The sequence below is a fragment of the Sturnira hondurensis genome, unplaced genomic scaffold (genome assembly GCF_014824575.4).
Source record: "Sturnira hondurensis isolate 20B ecotype Veracruz unplaced genomic scaffold, ASM1482457v3 Scaffold0005563, whole genome shotgun sequence".
Lineage (NCBI taxonomy): Eukaryota > Metazoa > Chordata > Mammalia > Chiroptera > Phyllostomidae > Sturnira > Sturnira hondurensis.
The window spans coordinates 2,718,470-2,737,697 of NW_028078194.1; the positions used below are offsets into that span (position 1 = coordinate 2,718,470).

The following is a 19,228-nucleotide window of genomic DNA, read 5'->3' on the forward strand; positions in this document are numbered from 1 at the left end:
AAGCCAGCCTAAAATAAATGTCATAGCCCCTAAAATTGTACCTGGAATAAAGATGTGCATTTTATATTTACTCTCTGTCTAATGAGCTCAACGAGAAAAACATTTAAAGTTAAATCTGTCGATATTCCTGTCCAATTTTTCTTTCATTCAAGATACCATTGTGTTCATATTTTCCATAAACGGAAGCTTGATAATCCTCCCAGTTCTTGGTCTTTCCTAACAATTTCTCACACATGTGAAAATTTTTCCAGTATTTGGCAGGAGTTTGGGGTTCTTCAAATTTGAAATATCTGGCCACAGCTGCTCTCTCTACTTCTTTGGTATTTACCTGGGACATCTCCAAATTCATTTTTGACATAGTTTACAAACAGACATCATGGAATTAAAGAACTTGAAAGAGGGAAGGAACCTGAAAAATCCTGTAACTCAAACTCTTCATTTTCTGAGGCATCTATGACCCATAAAGTCATTGGTGACTCTGTTGAAAGGAAGAAATAAAAACAGATTTAACTCAAAAACCACAAAGTTCATCAAAAACCACAAGTTCATCACACAAGGTCTAGGACCATGACCATGATATCATGATTCAAACTTAAATGTCTTGACTTCCAATCCAATCTTACTTTCATGCAGGGTACAAGGGAGATTAATAATAAGACAACACCAAGTTCCTGGTTCTGAGACTTTAATGTCGAATGGAGTACATAAAAGATAAAATCTGAAAACAGAAGGAGATTTCTTTTTGGTGTTGTTCTTATAGCTATACCAGATGGAAATAATGATAATTCTTGGCTTATGACACATCATCAACATTGCTCCATACATGACCCTCTTTATTTATTTTATGTACCTTTAATAGTAGTACAGTAAGTACCATAAATGCGCCATCCATCCCAAGAACCAAAAGGCAGATAATCACATCTACCCATGGGTGCCTTCCTTACCCCTTTTCTCTGCCTTCCTTCACACAGAGAGAAAACCCCAGGCCTGTGATAATACGGGAAGACTCACAGGGGTTGGTCCGATTTGAGCCAAGGATAATCAGTAGCATTTGAGTGGATGGAAAAGAACACCTACATGTGAACATAAGCTTGAACAAAGTTCCAACAGAAAACTACATGGCAGGCACTTGAAATGTCGGGGGACCACTTTGTAAAGTATATGATCGTATAACCACCATGCCATATACCTTAAACTAATACAAAATAATACTGCATGTAAGCTGTAATTGAAAAATAGAAACGATGAAAAAAGTATAAAGCAGATGTGGGGAGGGAGTAGGAGGATTATAATGTGGGAATAATAATTTGTGTAAAAGCTCAATAAAAGAAAACAGAAGTCACAACTCTGGGTAGAGGACTCTTAAATGCCACCAAATGGGTCTTAAGTTTATTCTGAAAACAATATGGAGACTTTAACAGGGAAATGAGTAACCAAGGTAGTGTTTGGGGGAAATCAACAGGATGTAAATAGGCAAAACGGACTGAAGGGAAGAAAACCCAAACCATAAAGCTCAGTTCCGAGCTGTACAAGAAAATGTCACTGAAAATGACAGCCGGCCAACACTGCAGTAACAGCCACTTCCTGCTTCCCACAAAAAATACCCGCTGCTCATGAAAAAGAAAGACAAAAAATTTATAATGTCACTTAAGTGAACAATATAACTATTCACAAGGACCTCCAGATTATCTTTAAAACTATTCAATAAGCTATAGCTTAGAATTAACACATTTATTAAAATCACAGATACTTAAAGGATAAGCAGATTCACTGGGCAAAAACTAATTTTTTTTTAAAAGTACAGATGGCCATATTAATTTCAAGTAAAGCAGAATGTATAATTCAGCTGCCTTGAAATGTCTATGGGAAAAATATAAATTTCCCAAACTGACCCCAAAAGGGGTCAAGGTAAACAGACCAATGATAAAGAAGGAAACTGAAAGATAAAGGGAAAAAAATATTCCAGAACAAGATGTTCTAATATAAACCAAAAGAAAGACTATACTTTCAGGGATCATTTCTATAGTTCGTTACTAGAGAAGTTTCTCTGAACGTGTAGAACACCCTAATATAAACCAAAAGATGCAAATCCACCCAATTCATTTCATGCAGTTAACAGAATTCTAATATCTGAAGAAACAAGCTCCAGATAAGAATAAACGGTTGAAATTAACTATACACCAGCCCCATGCCTTTACTTCTAATAGGTATTATATAGGACCTCTTGTCTACCAGGCACTTCTCTAAAACACAAGGGAAAAATACAGTCTCTACCTTCCTTAAACAAGTAGTTATAGGTGTGATGGGCAAGATATGTGATATATGAAAATGACAACAAAACACTGACAAAGAGAATTTTAAAATAAACTAAAAGAATCACCCATGAACACAGAGAAGGTTAAACCCAGGAATGGGAGCACAGTTTAATGTTAGGAAATCTACTCATATAATATAGTAGTACATCAAGCTATCTAAAATATATTCAAAATACATAAATGTTGAAAACAATTGAATTTTGTTCAAAACCAATTTTTAGAAAATAAGGCCAGCTCAAAATTCCAAGACCTGTGTAATCGGCAGCCTTGATCCTCATACATTGATTCCTTGATGCGTAAAGAGTTTTTTCAAAATCCGTAAGAGTATTGGGGGAAAAAAGGGGGTGCCTTCAGTGACCCCAAAATCATATGGAACCCCTTAAATACAGAAGGTAGACTGGATCAGATTGAATGAGGAACCCCAGCCCAAAATGGTAAGAGCAGGCAACTACTCAAAAATGTGGCAGAGCCTCAGGGGGTGCTCCAAGCTTACTACTGACTACAATGAAAATGACTAAAGAGCTATATGTGGAAAAAAAATCCAGGAAATATCTAAAATGAATTACAAATAGTTAAACTGTCAAAGTATAAACAAAGACATTTTAAGCACAAAAGCAATCTAAGAAGTAGAGGAAGATAGATTAAACATTTGAAATATCATTAAAAATTAAAAAGCAAATGATAAACCAAAAATATATCCACAACATCTATAAAAGATAATCCTTCAAATATAAATAGCTCTTATACGTTAAATTTAATTAATATAGATATTGCAATACAAAGAAAAGATGATTTGAATATTCACTATTTTAACTGTGCTTATCTCTACATGGTAAAATTAAGAATTTTAATTTTAATACTTTTTTATACATCCCAAATTGAGCATAGTATTCTTATAATCAGAAATAAAAGTTACTTCTAAACTAGTAAAATGAAGATGATCACAAAAGACAATTCACAAAAGAATATAAAACCAGTCAATGAGAACTTGGACATCACTAATCAAAATTACAAACCAGAATGGGATGCTATTTTTGTTTCTTAAATCGTCAAAGTTTAAACAAAAATTTAATGATATTACTCAATGTTGGCAAGAATGCAATGAAACAGATACTCTCACACACATACTTGGTGTAGGAACATAAATTTGTATAATCTTTCTGAAGAAAGTAGCAATATGTGCCATAAATATTGAAAATACATAAACTACCCTGGCTGGTATATCTCAGTGGATTGAGGGCCAGCCTGCAAACCAAAGGTCACCGGGGGGATTCGCAGTCGGGGCATATGGCTGGGTTGCAGGCCAGATCCCCAGTAGGGCACACGCAAGAGGCAAGCACACATTGATGTTTCTCTCCCTCTATTTCTCCCTCCCTTCCCCTCTCTAAAAATAAATAAACAAAATCCTTAAAAAATACATAAACTTATAATTTCCACATACAAGAAATTATCCTGATAAAATAATCTGATCAGCAAATAAGTGTTTTCATCATACTCTTAATAATAGTAAAAAAACTAGAAACAACCCAAATATCAAAATCTAGGGAAACTACTAAATCAATTAAGGTAGACAATTATGCCAAAAGTCACCAAAAGTCATAATTTTGAAAAACTACGTAATGGTCTGGCAGTTGCTCCCAACATAGTTTTAAGTGAAAAGCAGAAAGGTATAAAGTCTGTCTACAGCAGGAATGTAAAACTGTACAGCTGCCATGGAACACAGTGTGGTGGTCTTTCAAAAAATTCAAAATAGAATTAGCATATGACCCAGCAATTCCACTCTGGATACACACACAAAAGAACAGAAAGCAAGATCTCAAAGAGAGATTTACTCACCCATGCTCACTGCAGTATTATTCACAACAGCCAAAAGATGGCAGGGACCAAGGATCCACTGAATGATGAGTGGCTAAGCAAGATGTGGTGTATTTCTACAACAGAATACCAGCCACCCTGGAAAAGGAAGGATATTCTGACACATGTATGAACCCTGAGGATATTATGCTAAGTGGGAAAAGACAAAAAACTATGTAAAATCTCCACTTACATTAGGTATCTAGAGTAGTCTAATTCATAGAGACAGAAAACAGAAGGGTAGTAACGAGGTGCTGAGGGGAGAGAAGACTGGAAAGTTGTTGTTTCATAGGTATAGAGTTTCAGTTTTGCAAGATAAAAAGAGTTCTGGAGATTGGTTGCACAACAATGTGAATGTACTTAACACTGCTAAATTGTACCTGAAAACTGTTAAGATTGTAAATATTATGTTATGTAGATTGCATCACAATTTTTAAATAAAAAAAAAGCTAAGTATAAACCACTTTGAAAGACATCCATATATAAGCGAAAAAAATGATCATCTTCTTCTATTACTACCTCCACTACCTCTATCTTCTAAAGAGAAAAATGACATGACCTCCAAGGTACTAAGGTTTTCTGAACAATAAAGAATAAAAGCCCTAAGACATCGGAAGTCTAGGGAACAACTCAGAGGAAGAAAACAAGCTAACAAGACGGAAGTCCATCAAAGGAAGGGGACTGAAGGAGAAACCCCCCCAAATCCGTTGCCAAATAAAATGTATGATATTGTATAAATGGCTCACACATACTTTTCTATAAGTAGGTTCTTCTGGGAAAGCTCAGAGAGGAGGATGGGTGGCAGCTGAGATCTAGGTTTTATAAAAAAATGTCTAATAAAAAAGACTAGAAGGATATGCCCTAAAATGTCAATGGTGGCTATTTCTGGATAGTGGGACTCCTGGTGATCTTTTTGAACATTTTTATGTGTATTCACTTATGTATTTTCTACATTTTTTTACCACCAGCATGTGACAATTTATTATCAGTTTTAGAGTCCAGTGAAAAAACACAGTAGTGGTGATAGGAATGAAAAGAAAGGTAACCAAGAGGCGCACCGCCTTGTCAAAGACAAATCTACAGATTTTAGAAGCAGGACCACTGAGGGACTTCCTCTTTTGCAGGTCATTCATTCTCTGATTCATTGATATAACACACATGTATTGAGACTGAAAAAAAATACCAGAATGAAGAAGACTCGGTCTGGGCCCTCAAAAAGCCATCAGTCTAACAGACTCATCAACAATTCACCAAAAAACCATGTGAGAAGCACTACAAGAAGGTTACAAACTAAAGATACACTGTAAGAAGAACTAGAAATCTTGTCAGAGTACTAACTGGAAACTGGAATGGAGAAATGCTTTGAATTAGTATAAAGCGAAAGATAGACGCAAGATACTGTCACAATTATCAGAATCATTCTATCAAGGAACAAAAATCCCATAAAAACTATCAATATATCAGGGAAAAGGTGCCACTAAGTAAATTTTCCAGACAGTGCATTTTGATAAGCATTTTTGAATGAAATCTTTCAAAAGTAATTGATACGCTTTTTACATTCTGAAGCAAAATTTAATGTTTTCCTGATGACTCAATGTCATTGTCAAAAGCATTAAGTATTGCTCTGTGACCTACTGAATTCTCCAGGATTATTTCCCTAACACTAGGTCCAAATTTCTAGGTCTTTCAATCTTGTGCATTTTCCTGGAGCTTTTTATGTTTTTATCTCAAACACATGGAATTTTAGAACTGAGGGGGCCCTCAGAGGTTAACCAGTTCAACTCACTCATCTCACAAGAAGAAATCTACTTCCTTCCGCCACTGTGAGGCTCTGGCTCCACCATTTTGCCATTTTACTGTGCCTACGGTAGGCACCTCTTCTCCCTGTTCTAATTTTCTGCCTCTAATCTGACAACTGGGAAACCAGATAAGCAACCTCGTTAGAGTTGCACCAAAAGTAGCCATAATCTAAATGAAAAACTATTCTGAGAACACCAGGTACGAATTTCAATGCGGTTCCCGTGGGCCACACATTGTGGTAACTTGGAGGTCTCTTTGTCATTCTTCAGGTTTGGGGAATGTGTTTACAGCATAATCCTAAATGTTTCCAGGATGGTCACATAAAGAACACTAATCCTCTCAGAAGAAGGAACTCTTCCCATTATGAACTGTGACTTGGCGTAAACTCTGAAGGGGTTCAGAACAGGCCTGCCCAAGATGCACAACTTTGACATATAATTATTGTGAGCTGAAGACAATGGAGACTGTGCAGGCTCACAAGAAACTTCTACCGCTCCCTTAAAGAATTTACATTAGGGGCCTTGCCCATAATAAATATTATCACCAGAAATAACTTTTTATGATCTATCTATCGGGCCGGGCAGATTTCTAATTACTGAACATCTCTTATCATCGTGCAAATGACCTTTCTGTCCTCTGAGGCCCCGAGGCATCTGACTTCATCTTAGCTCGGAATGGTACATGTGCCTCATTTTAATCTTCTGTCTCTGAACCTCTCATGGATGCTGAGTCTCTGCCTCTCATACATGTGGGGTTCCCATATGTACATATGCAACTAAGTCTGGTTATTTTCTCTTGTTAATCTGTCCAATGTTGACTTGATTATTAGATCAGCCAAAAAAAAAAACCTAGGAAATTCATTCCTCCCCCAGCTGTTGCTGTGAGCAAGACACCGAACCATTTGGTCACTGCCCACCTTTAAGCTGCTGCAATACAAAGATCCTGGGACCTTTAACACGAGCCAGAAGGGGTAAAAATTCTTGCCCAGTCAGACACCTGCAGAGGTGGGTGGAAGCAGAGCGGTGAGAGTCCTTCCCCCAACCCTTCCTAAATTCACATTAGCAAGAGAGCGTATCTGTGGAAGGCTCGTCTTCGGCTAAGTAACTCTTGGTTATTTAGTATGAGTACGCACAGGTTTTGTTCTTTCTGTTTTTCTCTACCCCTGTGTGGTGCCTCTCCTTTCTTCTTGCTATATGTCCTGAGAGCTTGGCCACTGTGACCAGGAGACAGTTTTCTCTCTGGCATCCACCCTACAGAAGGCACACTCGCCAGGGTGCACCTTGGTAGTCAGTCTAATAGGCTGGGGATTCTGGGCCACGGTACCCAGTAGGGCAGAAGCACAGGAATTTACTTGGGGCTTACAACTGGGTCAGCTGTTGCCAGTAGGTTAGACGCACAGGATTTTACCTGGAACTTGCAACTATCATCTCTTTGTCTTTTTGTCTGACTATGCCAAGTTCTCAAGGAGTTTTAACTTCATTTTGTGAGGGTTGCATCTTTTTTTGCATTCTCCTTTAGGGATGCCTCTTAGGTCCACAGTTAAGCCATAAAAAGGCTTATTGGTTTAAGTCGCTATTAAGATCGTATTCATCAAAGTCAGATGATGGAGCCTTTCAATTAGAAAAAGCCCTAAATTGAAAGGAAAGAAAAAACATTTCAGAGAGAGCGCATATTGTTATAATGGCTAGCCATTTAGAGTCCCTTAATACAATGGAAGGACAGAAATTAGAATAACAACCCAAGTCCACTCAGACTCCCACCTATTTGTCTTCAGACATTTGCAGATACTGTAAAAAAAAAAAAAATAAAGAAGAACATCAGGACACTGGAAGTACTACTGTCCTTAACTTAAAAAGAAAAAACAAAAGAAAAAATGGAAAAATCTTACTAAAACACAGCCTAAAATTGTATGTCCTCAGACCTCGGCTTGTCAAGTGTCTGGATGGAAGCTCCAAAAGATGGCCAGAAACGTGGGCTGAGCTCTGTTGATGGCTAAGTAGGGGCCCACCAAACTGCTGCCAGTCCTTAATGAAATTATAACCAAAATTACAATGGCAATTACAAGGAACACTTCATTAATCAGATCATTTAAAAATGTACTTAAAGGCAATGGCTTCTGAATCAAATTAACAGAATGAGATACCTATTTTTAATTAGTATGCAAGAGCCTCCATTAGGCTTCAACAACTCTAAAATCGCTTAACTGAAAGGTTTGTTGCAAAAGGCTGATGAGCCCTGACCAGTGTGGCCCAGCTGGTTGGGCATCGGCCCACAAAGTGAAAGGTCACTGGCTTGACCCTGGTGAGGGCACATGCTTGGGTTGGGGGTTTGGTCTCCAGACCGGGTACCTAAGGTAACCAATGTGTGTTTCTCACATTGATGTTTCTCTCCCTCTCTTTCTACCTCCCTTTCCCTCTCTCTAAAAATAAGTAAATAAAATCTTTTCCAAAAAATGTTAAAGGTTAATAAAGAATTAAAGGGATAACAGGTACCTAAAATCAGAGATAATAAGACTGACATGACCTCTTACAGGCAATCCTCCTCAGATATCTTTCACTCCTTGGTCTAAGACCACTCTAAGGGCCATAATTTGAGAATTTCTCAAACCCAGACAGGATCTTCAAAAGTTTTTGTAAATGGATTACCTCCTGAGCCCGTTGAGAGAGGGAAATAAAATCTCACACTGTCCCTTCCTTCCCAAATCCAGGCCAATTGGTTATTGATCCTTTTTCTCCCAGGAATAGCTATTTCCTATGTCATAAGGGTTTGGCTTGGCTTTCTGCAAGCTGTCAGTTCTTCTTCTTCTTCTTTTTTTTTTTTTTTGGCTATCAGAGGGAATGACTCTGGAAGTGAATACTTATGCACCCACTTGAGCCCATGGAATTATTTAATACTGCCAGGAATATTTACTACTTATCATGGCTGAAACTTGGAAAGACATTGGAAAGGATTTAATAACCATGATCAGAAATTGAGTCCAACTGGAACCTGAGACTCAGAGCCTGACTGGAATTTTTTAAAGTCTCCTCCCCTAGGTTAAAATAAAAGCATGTGCCCAAAGAGAAAGGAGCAAATTAGGGATCATGTAGTTGGATGGGTAGATCAACCTATGATGTCACTTAAATTACAACCCAATTATTTGGTTATTAAGAGTAATTGTCCTCCTCTTACCAATTTTTGCAAAGCCCCAGAAGCAGTTTAAAGCCCACCTGTCTTTACCATTCCCAATTCCTAAGACTGAAAAAAAAGAGAAGATTTTTTAAAAATACAGATGGCTATAAAAGTGCATTTCCTTCCTTAAGATTGTCTTCTCCACAAATATTGATAAGGGAAAGCTTTAACCATCTGAGTGCATAAACTTAAATTATAACCCATCTCATGGAAATAATTTGAAAACGAAGACCAGAAGGAGTTCTCTGTTTGCCCACGTCTGTGTGTTCGTGTGTGTTGCGTGGGATTTTCTACCCCTGCAAGGCATTGCCAATTTGTAAAAGAGATCTATTGGCTTAAACAAACATGCGCTTATACAAAAGCTAACCCCAATGCTTTTCAGGATCATGCGACCTGGAAAATATTTTATAGTTCAGCTGGATTAAGTTTGGTTCGGCTAAATAAACATGTCTTCCGAGTTATCAGAATTCAGTATGATATTTTAATTCTACCTGTATTTACTGGTTGAATAAGTTCACGTCACCAAGAAACAGTAACCTGAGGTGATGACTGACTGCTTTAATGTCTAAGAAAATGTTCATAAGTGGTCTAATCATGTTGTTTTCTCATCTATTGTTCCTATAGAGAAGCCCCTTCTGTTTCTTCTTTCCCCCAATATGAATAAGCCTTTATTCTTTCATTTTATTTTCCCAGAGAAAAGAGGAGAAGGAAAAAGTCAGTGTGTGTGTTACAAAATGATGGATAGCAAGTGGAAGTACCCAGCACAGCAAAATCAACCATCCAATAAACAGTCCCCAGTAATGAACGCCACCAAAAGCGAAAGGGGTGCCGTTTCCTGTAGCGCAGAACTGAGAAAGAATCAGGGAAAGGACAGGCGGGTACATGCTTTCCTACCCTCCCTCCCTCCTGCCCCATAAATTCAAAATTTCACACAAAGCTTTGGTTTCTAGCAGCAAACATGAGTTACATTCATCCAGCTCTTATTAAATAAGCATGTGGCTACTTTGACATGGGTTTTTTGCACCTGCATAGAAGTTCCTGAATGACTTGGATATACATTCATCTTCCCTTTCTTGGTCTCTCAACCCCAATTGTAAAATGAAAGGCCCCATCATTTCTTCTCTCTACCCTAGGATTATCGGTTAAAATACAGCTACCTACGTGTGTGACATGAATCACACATCAAGGAATGGTCTGGACTCAGGACATTGGGAAGAAGGGATGGTGTATTCTCAGCTTCTTTGGGGCTTCCAGGACCTAAACGAGAAGCCTCTTCCTAAATACCTGATTGCTTGCATCATGGGACTAACTTTAGGAGCCCACTCACATTATCACCTCCTGGAATGAGACACAATTGTTTAATTGAACTGACCCATGTTCAAGACTGAAATTGGTTTAATGAGATATGGAACAAGTTGTCAATGCAACTTCTGGAACGTGACATTTCCTGCAAAGGCAGAACTGAAAGGGTTCAAGACATGTCTCCCCAAGATGTGTCAGTTTGGCATGGGAATTGTTTAGACCTAAGGAAATCAAGACCCCGTTGGATCAAGAGAAACTTCTACCTTTCCCTTAAATAATTTAAATTTAAAGTCTTGTCCATAATAAGAATTACTACCAGAAATAACTCATTTATGACCTAGCTGTAGGGCAGGGCAATCTCCTAATTACCAAACATCAGCTCTTATCATCCTGGGAATGACCTTTCTGCCCTCTGAAACCCAAGGCATCTGACCTAATCTTTAGCTCGAAATGCCACATACGGCTCATTTTAACTTTCTATCTGAACCTCTCATGTTCATGGAGTCCCTGACTTGCACCTGTATGTGGGTTGCCCATACATACATATGTCATTAAATTTCATTTCCTTGTTATTCTGTCTCATGTAGACTTAATTATTAGATCAGCCTAAAGAACAGTGAGGAGTTGAAGGAAACTTTCTTTCTTCCCCACCACTGTAATCATTCTTAGCCTCAGTTTTCTCAGTTGTAAAAAGAAAATGAAGTCTACCTGAGACAATAAATGAGGAATTAAATAAGGTCACATGCTTGAAAGAATTCTCAAAATAGGAGTTGACACTGCTGTTTCTCACCACCCTTCCTCAAGCAGCACAAGGGGCGCGTTTATAAAATCTAACATAGTATCTTCATTTTAGGGAGCTCCTTCCACACTGGGTACAATCCTGCCCAAAGCAATACTGGGTTCTCAGATATGGATGTCGTTAGAATCACCTGAGGGCTTTCAAAACTCTAGCTGCCTAAGCCCCACCTGCAGATATTCTGATTTAATTGACCTGGACTGTGGCCAAGTAAACATTATGTACTTTTTGAAAGATCCCCAAGTTATTCTCATAGGAGCCAAGGTTGCCAGCTAATGCTCTAGTGAAATACCTAGGGGCTTGCTGAGCCTCCCCACCTGTGTTCATCGGATCAGCATCCCTAATAGCCCCACTAATCACTGGTTTGACACTAGGTGAGTTTCTTCTTAGTGTTTCCACACTGACACCTCTGGAATTCTCCCTGAACTCAATTCCTATTTCCCTCAAATTTCTTGACAATAGCTGGTGTAAGTCTGATCTCATACCGAGTATATATATACTCTGATGTGACTTTACTAGTTGTTCAAATATTATAATACTTCCACGCTAGCTCGCAAAAAGCTGCTTCCCCAAGCACCCTGAGTGGCCCCCACCCCTCCGTCATCCAGCCCTAAGATATCCACATCCACTGTGGTCAGTAGTCGTCATTAAATATTTTTATTATCGTCCCTAATGTTCAAGACCTAGGGCTTTGTCCCAGAGCATTGACATTTAGAGGGTGGGAACACCTTAGGTAATGATTTTTAAAGATTACAGATGAGACCCTTCGCATACACAGTAACACAGTTTGCATCCTAACTGTATTCAGATCTTTGTTAAAATGTCCTCATACCAGAGAGAATGCTTCAGACCACTCTATCTAAAACCGCATTTTTCTGCCTCACCTCACCAAGTTTTATTTTGCTGCACAGCACGAATTACCTCCTATTACTTTTTTAAAATCTGCATGTTGTTTGACTCCCTCCACTAGATCCATGGTCCTATGAGAGTGAGGATTTGGTTTGCTTTGTTAGCTCTCTAGTCCCAGTGTGTTGGACGGTATCCATTCCACAGTAAGTGCTCATAGATGTTTGCCAATAACAAATGATAGAATAATCACATACTATTAGAAAAAATTATGGTTGGGAGAAAATACATGCAAATGACATACCTGATAAGGACTTGTATCTAGAATATATAAAGAACTCCTATAATTCAAAAATAATATCAAATTATAAAGTGGGGGTGGAGAGGATTTTTAAATAGAAATCTCACTAAAGAAGATACATGAGTGGCTAATAAGGTGCTCAACATCATTCATTAGTATGAAAACACAAATTTAAAAGTCAGCAAGATGCCATTACACACCAACTAGAGTAACTACAATCAAAAGACTGTCAAAACCAAGTGCTGACGTGACCGCGAGGAAACTGGAACTCCCATGCACTGCTTTTGGGAGTACACAACTGCTTCAGAAACCGGCAGTGCGGTGGAAAATTAAATGTGTACTTATAGTTTCTACGCAAGCGAAATAAAAACACAAACATCTGTATACTTGTACATATGTTCATAACAGAACAGCCAAAAATGTGGAAACATTCCAAACGTCCTTCAATTAGTAAAGAAAAGAGAAAAACTGGTCTGTTCATACAACAGAATACTATGCAGTAAAAAAATTTAAAAAGTGATGTACTGATATATACTACAATATGAATGAACCTCAAAAATATGCCAAGTGAGCCCTGGCTGGTGTAGCTCAGTGGATTGAGCGTGGGCCTGTGAACCACACGATCTCAGTTCGATTCCCAGTCAGGGCACATGCCTGGGTTGCAGGTCAGTTCCCAGCAGGGGACTCATGAGAAGCAACCATACATTGATATTTCTCTCCTTCTCTCCTTCCTTTCCCCTCTAAAGGTAAATAAATAAAATCTTTTAAAAAATATGCTAAGTGAAAGAAGCAAGATACAATGGCCATATATTGTATGGTTCTACTTATATTCAATTTAACAAAAAGGCAAATCTATAGGGACAAAAAGCAGGTGAGTGGCTGCTTGGGACTTAAGGGTGAGAATGGCTACAAACTAAAGGGCATGGGGAATATTAGAAATGGTTCAGAATTGAACTGCATTGAACTGCGGTGATAGATACATCTATAAATTCACTCAAAATCACTGATCTGCATACTTACTGTGAGTGAATGTTAGGGCGTACAAATTATACTTCACTGAAGCTATGAAACAATAAAAAGACAAAACAAAAACCTTCATGAAAATACGTTTTCACAACCATTGTATTGTGGAACCATGAGGAAATGAACCATGTGTTCATCGGCACCCCTCCCCGGAAAATCTCTCCTACTCCCTCATCACCAACACTGGCTCGTTACCCACTATGGCAAGCAGAGAAGCTGGGACCCAAACTCAATAGGAGTCTTCTAGGTTTGGGACCTTGTGTTTGAACAGCATACGCCATTTCCCTTAACCTCTTCCCACAAATCTACTGATTTGTGGAAAATTTCTAATTACAATGCCAAATTACCCCAGGAAGGCTTAACCTATCCAGTTTGTACTTCCAGAATCTACCACCACACAACTATCCTCTGGAGTGAATTCCCATGCTCACTTTCACCCTGGACAACAGCTTTCGTTTAGCCTTATTCCTCAATGGATATGCCTGAAACCAAAACCCCCAAATACCATCCCAGACCCCAGGCCAAGAACCACCTTCAGACTGGCACCAGCTAGCTTCCCATTAGTTTGGGGGGAGGGGTGGAGTTCAGGTAGTATTCCCCAAGCTAAAAGGAATTCTCATCCTTCTTCAAACCTAAGGACCCCTTTTAAATGTCAAAACATTTTTTAAACCCACACTTAGCAGTAATTGTACTTTTAGTATTAGTTGATTGAAAAAATACAGAGTGACAAAAAGCTACTCTGATAGCTTAAATGCTCTTAAGTGTATTTGCATTTTATTAATCATAACCACATCAACAGTTATCAGGAGGGAAAATATTCTATTTTTTTAAAGGAGAAATATTTCAGCTTCTTCTGCATTCTGGGAAAGTGCAGAATTCACCTCAGGGTGGAAAAAGTCATTCATTTGCTCAGAATGACATGGGTCTGAAAGAGAAGGCACTAGGTAATCTGATGAGAGAGGCAGAGGCTGTGGGGAAGTAAGTTGTCCTGAAAAATAAGATAATAAAGATTTTTAAGTTGTTCCAGGGCAGCTTAAAAGAATGATAGATTTTGTGTCTGTTGTGTGGGGGAGTGGGATGGGCAAAGCAGGGAGGAAGGGCCCAAACACATTGAAAGAGGGGCTAGCGGGAGTTTTGATGAGAAGAAAAGTTGAACGTAAATTCAGACCACCGTGACTGCTGGGAGCGTGGTCCTAGGGGACCATGTGGTCCTAGGTCCTGCCAGCACTCCCAGACCACAGATGGGAATATCCCATAAAGTAAATGGGACTCCTGAGAATTTTCTTGAGTCATAGCTTTAGAATCACAAGAAGTACAAGTGAGTTTTACAGACACTGGGAGAAGATCCCAAGCACTTGAACTAGTACAGCACATGATGAGATATTAGCACGGGCCTCCCAGGAAAGTCTGTTCATTGAACAGACAGTTTTAAAACACTACAGTAAAGGAATTAGTCTCTAAAACTCACAAAAAAGTGCTTGTGCATATATTTTTATTTTTTATTTAGCCTCCAAAATAGCCTATGAGAAAGGGATTATCAATCCAACCTTACAATGTGGAAATTGAGGCTCCAAGACAGTAAAATGGTGACTCTCAGACATTAACCTAAAAACAGATGGCTGACGTGAGAGGCAAGCAGCATTTATTTGAGATCCAAAAGAATAGTTCTTCATGAAGCACTGATTCAAGCAGAGACTCAAATCATGTTCCAATTAGGAGGTAAAAGCAGAGGCTATTTATGAGAAAGGGAAGGGGAATAATTACATGAATAGAGGAAGAGAGGGAAGGTACAGGACCCCAAAGGAAGGAATCATGTAAATAGCGAGGGCCACCTTGAGAGGAGCAGTGACTTCCAGTGAAGGGACACAGTCAGGGCAAGGTGACCCTACAGGAAGTGTATCTGTAAATAATAGCAAAGTCCCCCCAGATTTTTAAAAATAGGATTATGTAGTCATAAAAAGGTGCAGCCAAAATAAAGCCTTTTGAGAAGAATCCAAGTTTGCTTTTTCTAAATTATATTTTTCAAATGGCATTATGTGATGATTGATTTTTATTTTATTTAGATTTGATTTGATTTTTTAACATGTAGAAATCTTATTTTCAAAATGAACAATTTTTCCATTGAAAGCTATTAATTTCATCTTGTCTAAGGTGATAACTCTTGAAACAAGTTAATTTATTCTGTAGCTTCGGTAAAAACCCCTGATTGATGGTTGGCATTTTGGGAACCCTAGAAAGTCATGTGAAGAAGACCTTCAGAGTCAGAATGAAGGACAAGGAAGGTAACTCGGGTAAAAGTTGTTACAACTCCCCGAGAAATTTTTGATAAATAAGTGCCCAGCAAAAGACTAAATGTTGCCTTGTATCAGCCAGACCCTGTGCTACATGTAGCTGACCATCTCACTGAATCCTCCCAATAGTCCCATGCAATAGGTCCTGCTATTTCCATTCTACAAATGAGGAAAGGCTTGAAAGTTTGATCAGGTGACCTAGGATCAGAACCTGGAATCAAACGTGGATGCGTGTGATTTCAGAGCCAGGGTCTAAACTCCTATGCTTCACAGAGAAGGGGATGGATATGGTCAATTCCTGGAAGACCATGCATCTTTTCCTAAATATGAAAATCAAATCTAGACCTATCTAGCCCTTAGAGGAACACCTAGAAGCATGATATTAGCACCTTGAAATATTCTGTCCAGTAATAGGATAGGGGCTGACCTTGGTGTGTAGATTGATCCATACCCGTTCCTAATTGCTCACAAGTTCTTCATCTGGCATGGCAGAGGTCAAGTAAGGTCAAGCTGTTCCCTCAAATTACCAGACAAACAGAAGCAGAGAACGTTAAAAATGCAAGGCACCTGCACTAGGTCACACCTCAGCTCTACTCTCCACCCTTCTCTGCTCTGTTTTCTCTCCTGGGAAACTGATATTTCCTCTCACTTCTGGTTGGGTTCAGCCAATGACAAGTTCAGGGAAGAATATCAAAGGGAGATCCTACCCTTCCCATGTTTACCAGATTTATTTATTCATTTGGGAATGTTTTTCATCCTGACTAGTCTATGGGATCCTGTTGAAGGTTAATCAGATACAGTCTCAAGCCTAAAGTGATTCTTACTCTAGTAAAATATTCACTAATTCATTCATCCATTCATTCCACTAATATGGTTAAGTACTTACTATATGCCAGGAACTTTGTAAGTGCTAGGAAATAGAAATGAAAAACGAAAGCAAAGTTCTTACCCATTCTAATGGAATTTAAGACATATATTTAAATAATCATTGTTAGGGTTCAGTGCAGCAGATACGGGGCTAGAATCCATCGTTCCCGACTCCTAGGGGAGTAGCTGTCGGCAAAAGTTCTTGAAAGAGCTGTCGCTAGTCCCTGTCGCTACTTTTCCTTCTCTTTCTCTCTTCACCACACTCTACCTGGGTTCCCATTGCATTGTTTCTTCAAGATCACCAGCAACTTCAAGATTGCCAAATTGACTGGTTATTTTCTAGTTGTATCTTACAACAGCATTTGACACAGTTGATTTTATCTTCGTCAAAACACATTCCCCTTAATTTCCATGATACAACACCCTCCTGGTTTCCCTCATATCTCACTGTCCACCCCTTTGAAACTGTGTTATTTCCTCCTCTTGACCTCTAAATACTTTATCTCCCTAAGGCTTGGTGTCCACACTCAGTTTCCAATGTGTTATCTTCCACCCTGTGGCTTTAAATATCATCTACAGTGACCTCCAAATTTGTATTTCTCATCTTGACTCCTCTCTGTAACTTTAGACTCTCGTCAAACATATTGATATCAAACTTAACATCCAAAATAGAACTCTTGTTTTTACCACAAGTCCTACTGCTCCTCCACTCAGTTAGCAGCATCACGATCAACTGAGTTGCCTGAGCCAAAAGCACGAAAGTCATTCTTTGTCCTTCTCTGCCCACTACTCCCCACACCCAATCCATCAGCCAGCCCTGCCAATGCACCTTCAAGACCTCTCTGGAATCCTCCGCTTTTCTCTCTCTTCCCTACTCCTCATTACCTTTTATCTTGACAACTTCAGGAGCTTTCCAATTGGTCTCCCAGCTTTCACTCTCACTCATCTCCATTTCATTTCCCAAAGTAACCTCAATGATTTATTAAAAACATAAATCAGACTGTGCTGCCCTAAACTTCAAACTCTCCACTGGTTTCCTTGCACTTAGAATAAATCCAAACTCTTTACCTGGCCTGAATCCCAGTATGATTTCTGACCAGTGCTCCACTCCCATCTCTTTCTAGGCTATCTTTTGACCCCCTCTACTCCAACCACATTGGCCCAAGGCCTCTACATCAGCTGCTGCCTTTCCCAGGACATTCTCCCCCCCAATATTCACATAGCCAGCCCCATCATTTCTTTTTATTTATTTATTTATTTATTTATTTATTTTTAAATATATTTTATTGATTATACCATTACAGTTGTTCTATTCCCCCCTTCATTCCCCTCCACCCACACACTCCCTCCCCCACCATTCTCCCTTCCTTAGTTTATAACGTGTCTCAAGTTCTTTAGATTCTATATTTCCCCCACTATTCTCACCCTCCCCCCTATCCATTTTCTGCCTACCATCTATGCTATTTTCTGTGCCTTCTCCCCCCTTCTCCCCCTCCCACCCCCCTGTTTCTAACCCTCCATGTGTTCTTCATTTCTATGGTTCCACTCCTCATCTAGCTGTCCTCTTGGTTTGCTTTTGTTTTAGGTGTGGTTGTTAATAACTGTGTGTTTGCTGTCCTTTCACTGTTAATATTTTCATCATCTCCTTCTTATATAAGTCTCTTTAGCATTTCATATAATAAGGGCTTGGTGATGATGAACTCCTTGAACTTGACCTTATCTGAGAGGCACTTTATCTGTCCTTCCATTATAAATGAAAGTTTTGCTGGATAAAGGAATCTTGGATGTAGGTCTTTGGATTTCATGACTTGGAATACTTCTTTCCAGCCCCTTCTTGCCTGTAAGGTCTCTTTTGAGAAATCCGCTGACAGTCTGATGGGTACTCCTTTGTAGGTGACTGTCCCCTTATCCCTTGATGCTTCTAGGATTCTCTCCTTCATTTTAGTCTTGGCTAATGTAATTATGATGTGCCTTGGTGTGTTCCTTCTTGGGTCCAACTTCTTTGGGACTCTCTGAGCTTCCTGGATTTCCTGGAAGTCTATTTCCTTTGCCAGACTGGGGAAGTTATCCTTAATTATTTTTCAAATAAGTGCTCCACTCGTGGCTGTTTCTTTCCCCCTTCTGGTACCCCTATAATCTCGATGTTAGAACGTTTAAAGATGTCCTGGAGGTTCCTAAGCCTCTCCTCACTGTTTTGAATTCTCATTTCTTCATTCCTTTCTGGTTGGATGTTTCGTTCTTCCTTCTGGTCCATTCCATTGATTTGAGTCCCAGTTTCCTTTCCACCACTATTAGTTTCCTGTGCATTTCCCTTCATTTCAATTAGTTTAGCCTTCATATGTTCCTCTAATTTGTGACTACAATCAACCAGTTCTGTGAGCATCCTGATGACCAGTGTTTTGAACTGTGCATCTGAGAGGCTGGCTATTTCTCGGTCGCTTAGAGTTATAGGCTCTGGGACTTTGAGTTCTTCTTGCACCATCTTTTGGGCTGTTCATGCCTGTTAAGTAGCAGGATCAGAGCCCTAGGTTTTCAACAGAGCAGGGCAACTAAGTCACTGGGTTGTGACGTTGTATGTGGGGGCGGGGTCAAAGAGGGACAATGGCTTCCCTCTGCCGCCTGCTGCCACGTCCCCCACTGGCACCGCAGCCACCACCGTCAC

The 19,228-nt window shown here is 39.3% G+C and overlaps 1 protein-coding gene and 1 pseudogene across 2 annotated transcripts in view; one reads left to right on the forward strand and one right to left on the reverse strand.

The window, feature by feature from the left end:
* Nucleotides 1-19,228, reverse strand: part of HTR7 (5-hydroxytryptamine receptor 7) — a 77,947-nt gene that overhangs the window by 45,756 nt on the left and 12,963 nt on the right. The window lies entirely within an intron of this gene.
* Nucleotides 1,996-2,073, forward strand: LOC118988033 (uncharacterized; annotated as a pseudogene).